Genomic DNA, 5,816 nt, shown 5'->3' on the forward strand with positions numbered 1-5,816 from the left:
ATTAGATCGCGGCCACGCAGGTATGTCCGCTTCATTTATACGAAAGCAACAGCGATATTTTTCCACTGTTTCACCATAAATAAATATTATCAATGTAACTAAAGATAATGCAGCACTTGATCCTTTTATTGATGTCACACAGATACATACAGGTCATTTCCTAAAAAAGGGAAATGTACTATTAACATTCTATTACATGTATGTGATTATTACAGATGTAATTCATATTTCAGAGTAGTAATTGTAAATTACTTCGTGTAATCAAGATGAGAGACCACGGCTATAAAAGCGAAGGTGGATTTGGGAAGCCTGTCGCAGCCATGTCCTGTCCGTATACGCGACCAACCCATTGCGGAAGGTGCAAGATTGATAAGGAGAGTCCTCAGAATTCAGCGTATATTGCGGGACAGACAGGATCCTTTAGCTCAGCGCGACAGTGTGCTCATAGAGAGATATCGATATTCCCGTGAGGGTATTATTTACTTAACCAACTTGTTGACGAGGGGGTGCAGGACCACCACCTGTCTTTTTTTCCTCTGCCCTTTTCTTGGTTGCTGTTATGAACAAACTAACAGAGTATTACAGGCCAGTATTACCTTGCCAAGAGACGCAAAGCAATCTAAGAGATAAATATTACCATTCTGTAGAATACTCCTGTATTCCACTTTTACTTGTTCCCATGTTCTTGTGGGTCCTGTTGTGGCTCTAATGTGAAAGGGGATATAATATAACATATTATAATATAATATAATGCCATATGATATTGGACAATATAGTGTCATATGATAGATCTACCCTACCGCCTACTGGTGTTGGCCAGAGGGGCCGATGGCGCGATATGGCAGCCTGGCTACAACCGTAGCTGCCTCCACCAGTGTGTGAATGTGGGAGTGAATGAATAGTGGTATCGTAAAGCGCTTTGGGTGCCTTGGAAAGCGCTATATAAACCCAATCCATTATTATTATTATTATTAAATTACCTACGAGTTTGATTTGTCAGCAACTTTCTGCCAGCCCTCTCTCCTTGCTTTTGCAGCCTTTGCAGTGTTCTCTTGCGTTTTAATTAAACTCTGAAACTCCTGAAATCCCTCACTCATGAGTTCTTGCTCTGCTGCCGGAAAATACCGAGCACGCCCCTTGGACATTTTCGCCGACCAATCAGCGGGTTGCCGATCAATGTTTCTACTATCGATGCGTAGCCCCTTTTACGACACCCAGTGATGTCACATTCCTGCGTCCAGCTGTAGTAATCGTCAACAGCAGGTGTGTTCGGGGAACCGGATTAGCGAGCTCACGGTTAGCGCGATGATTTGATCTTGGATGTGTCATTTGATCTTGGATGTAGTAAGCGACGTACGAAGAACGGGCCCCAGGCCATCTGACGCAGCACACCATCACTCTCCTTCTCCCTCCCTTACACAGCCTGGCGGTGTGTTTGGGGTCATTGTCCTGATGAAAAATAAATGATGGTCAAACTAAACACAAACAGGATTGGATGGGATGTCGCTGCAGGATGTTGTGGTAGCCATGCTGGGCCCTGTGCTTCGTACGTCGCTTACTACATCCAAGATCAAATGAAACATCCAAGACCAAACCATCGCGCTAACCGTGAGCGCGCTAATCCGGTTCCCCGAACACACCTGCTGTTGACGATTAGTACAGCTGGACGCAGTAATGTGACATCACTGGGTGTCGTAAAAGGGGCTACGCATCGATAGTAGAAACATTGATCGGCAACCCTCTGATTGGTCGGCGAAAATGTCGACGGAGCGCGCTCGGCTCGGTATTTTTCGGCAGCAGAGCAAGAACTCTTGAGTGAGGGATTTCAGGAGTTTCAGAGTTTAATCAGAACGCAAGGGAACACTGCAAAGGCTGCAAAAGCAAGGAGCGAGGGCTGGCAGGAAGTTGCTGACAAATTAAACTCGTAAGTAATTTAATAATAACAATAATAATGGAGTGGATTGATATAGCGCTTTTCAAGGCACCCAAAGCGCTGTACAATGCCACTATTCAGTCACTCTCACATTCACACACTGGTGGAGGCAGCTACAGTTGTAGCCACAGCTGCCCTGGGGCAGACTGACAGAAGCCAGGCTGCCATATCGCGCCATCGGCCCCTCTGGCCAACACCAGTAGGCGGTAGGGTAGATTTATTATATTACACTATATTATCCAATATTATATTACATTATATTATAATATGTTATATTTTATCCTCTGTCACATTAGAGCCACGACAGGACCCACTAGAACATGGGAACAGGTAAAAGTGAAATATAAGAATATTCTACAGAATGGTAATATTTATCACTTATATTGCTTTTAGTCTCTTGGAAAGAGACCCTGGAATAATCTGTTTGTTTATAACAGCAACCAAGAAAAGGGCAGAGCAACAAAAGACAGGTGGTGGTCCTGCACCCCCTCGTCAACAAGTTGGTTAAGTAAATAATACCCTCACGGGAAAATCGATATCTCTCTATGAGCACACTGTCGCGCTGAGCTAAAGGATCCTGTCTGTCCCGCAATATACGCTGAATTCTGAGGACTCTCCTTATCAATCTTGCACCTTCCGCAATGGGTGGCTCGCGTATACGGACAGGACATGGCTGCGACAGACTTCCCAAATCCACCTTCGCTTTTATAGCCGTGGTCTCTCATCTTGATTACACGAAGTAATTTACAATTACTACTCTGAAATATGAATTAAATCTGTAATAATCACATACATGTAATAGAATGTTAATAGTACATTTCCCTTTTTTAGGAAATGACCTGTGTGAAATCAATAAATGGATCAGGTGCTGCATTGTCTTTAGTTACATTGATGTTATTTATTTATGGTGAAACAGTGGTGGAATATCGCTGTTGCTTTCGTATGAATGACGCGGGCATACCTGCGTGGCCGCGATCTAATCCTGTTTACATAAAGTAAACCTGCTCCCCAGCAGGTTTACGCTTACGGCTCTGTTGCTATGACAGCAAGTCCCGGATGGGCTTCGGGGAACCGAACGATCCAGGATCACGCGAAATCGTCAACAATCTAATCCAGCTAACTTACTTAGCGAGGTACGAAGAACAGGCCCCTGGTTCATTGTGCCTTCAGTTTGAATAAATCCCCAACAGTGTCACCATCACACCTCCTCAGCCATGCTTCACAGTGAGAACCATGCATGTAGAGACCATCCATTCACCTTTTCTGCATCGCACAAAGACATGGCAGGTCGACCAAAGATCTCAAATTGGACTCATCAGACCAAAGCACAAATTTCCACTGGTCTAATGTCCACTCCTTGTGTTTTTCGTCCCAAACAAATCTCTTCTGCTTGTTGTTTTTCCTCCGTGGTGGTTTCTTAGCAGCTGTTTGACCATAAAGGCCTAATTCACACAGTCTGCTCTGTACAGTTGATGTAGAGATGTGTCTGCTACTGGAACTCTGTGTGGCATTTATCTGGGCTCTGATCTGAGGGGATGTTAACTTGCAATTTCTGAGGCTGGTGACTTGGATGAATTTATCCTCAGTAGCTTGTGAGCCAGCTTTGACAGAGCGCTTGATGGTTTTTGCAACTGCACATTCAAAGTTTTAGCAGTTTTACCTACTGACTAACATTCAGTTCTTATAGTAATGATGGACTGTTGTTTCTCTTTAATTAGCTGATTTGTTCTTGCCATAATATGAATTTTAAGAGTGGGGTCCCAACCCCACTAAGAAGGCAAGAAACTCAACAAATGAACCCTGACAAGGGTTTGCAGCGCTATCAACAAAGCGAAGGGTGGCTACTTTCAGGAATCTAAAATATAGGACATATTTAGAGTTATTTATCATTTTGCCTTTGCTACATAAATCCAGATATATATTACATTTATATCTGGATTTATGCGCCATATATTCAATGTCTTCAGTTTGTATCTACAGTGTAGAAAGTAGTAAAAATAAAGAAAAAACACAAAATAAGAAGGTGTGTCCAAACTTTTGACTGATAGTATAGATCATTACAGCCTGAAATATTAATGCATGGTTGGATGAATCCATGTCTTCATATTGTATATGTTAAATTCTGTGACCCATCTGAATGTCACAGTAAAATTCTGCACTCATCAGACCAGGCAACATGATTCTGATCTTTTATTATTCAGTTTGGGGGAGTCTACATGAATTTAAGCCTCAGTTTCCTGTTCTTGGCTGACAAGCGTGGCACTCAACGTGATCTTCTGTTGCTGGAGCCCATCTGCTTCAATATTTACAAAAACTTAGCTGTAACATTCGAGTTAGTTTCTTACTATTAGTTCAATGCTATCGGGCCCAATCTCCCCTGACCTCTGACACCAACAAGGCATTTCTATTCATGGAACTGCTGATTACTGGATATTTTCCTTTTTAGACAATTGTCTGAATGCTTGTGTGGGAAAATCCCAGGAGATCAGCAGTTTCTGAATTAATTAGGCCAGCCTGTCTGGCACCAACAACCATTACACATGAAAGTCACTCGAATCACCTGTTTTCTTCATGCGTCATTTGAACGTCAGCAGGTTGTCTACATTCCTAAATGCAATGAGTTGCTGCCATTTAAGTGGCTGATTAGATATTTTTGTCAAAGATTTGAAAATGAGCCTGTAACGGTCCGCTACAACCTCTGGTGTACGTTTTGGAATAACTTTGAGAAAGAGTATTCAAAAAGGGGGAGGACACAGTGAATTTCAAGTATACAGAGATGGGCAGTAACGTGTAATCTGATTACTTTTTTCAAGTAACGAGTAAAGTAGGGGATTACTATTGCAAAACAGTAATTAGATTGCAGTTGCTTTCCCATAAGCATGTTACTAAACCGTGATTTTGTTTGTGAGAGTGTCTCATGACAGTGCCGTACGAGTGTGTGACATCCGTGGCAACAGACGTGTGTAGATCAATGGATAATATGGAGTGCGGGAGAGAGTCCATCCATGCTGCATTTAAAGTTTGGAAGTACTGACATTACTTTGAGTTTGATTCCGTAAAAAGTGACACAAACATTAGCGTCCGCTGTTCACTCAGTGTGGGAAGAAAACTTCTTTCTACAGCAAAAAAATTAAACTTCAAATCTGAGCAAGCACCGAGCAAGCTGCCATGAGAATGTAAAATTCTAAAAGAAACCCCCAAATCCTCTCACTGACATGACCTCTGCAGCACCGGGCAAACCTCCACCTCCTGCCCCACCCCTGCTAAACAGGTGACAATAGCTTTAAGAGCGACAGGACTTAGTGCCACTGAGTCTTTGATTTAATTTATTTATTTTGCTCCGTTTTACTTGCATCTATTTGAAAGAGTGTAAACACAGAACATTATTTTATTCTGTATGCTGGAATATGCAGAAAATAGGTTTAAATGCTAAACAAATGTCTTCAAGTCAGAGAATATTACATATAATTTATTTTTTGCTTGATGCATAAAGTTAAAAGATTAAAACTAATCAAACAAGTTTTAAAAAGAGACTTTTTGAATTTTATATGCAAAAAAACAGAATTGGGTCTATTGCTTGATTACATATTCAGGTTGTGTATCATCTTTTTAATAAATAACTAAGTAATAAAGTAACTAATTACTTTTGGAAATAAGTAATCAGCAAAGTAACAGGATTACTTTTTGGAGAAGTAATCAGTAATTAGTAACTAATTACTTTTTTCAAGTAACTTGACCAACACTGGCAGTGTACACAACTGTTTATATTCGGGTTAAGTCAAAGGATTAAAGAAAATTAAAACCTACCAAAATAGTTTGGTTTGCACTGGTTTCAGTAAATGAAGATAAAAGTAAAATAAAAAAATTAGGTGAAAGCTTGGCA

This window comes from Aulonocara sp. 'chitande type north' Nkhata Bay, linkage group LG6 (genome assembly GCF_057382095.1).
Source record: "Aulonocara sp. 'chitande type north' Nkhata Bay isolate Kocher_YH1m ecotype deep benthic linkage group LG6, A_spYH_male_GT1.1, whole genome shotgun sequence".
Lineage (NCBI taxonomy): Eukaryota > Metazoa > Chordata > Actinopteri > Cichliformes > Cichlidae > Aulonocara > Aulonocara sp. 'chitande type north' Nkhata Bay.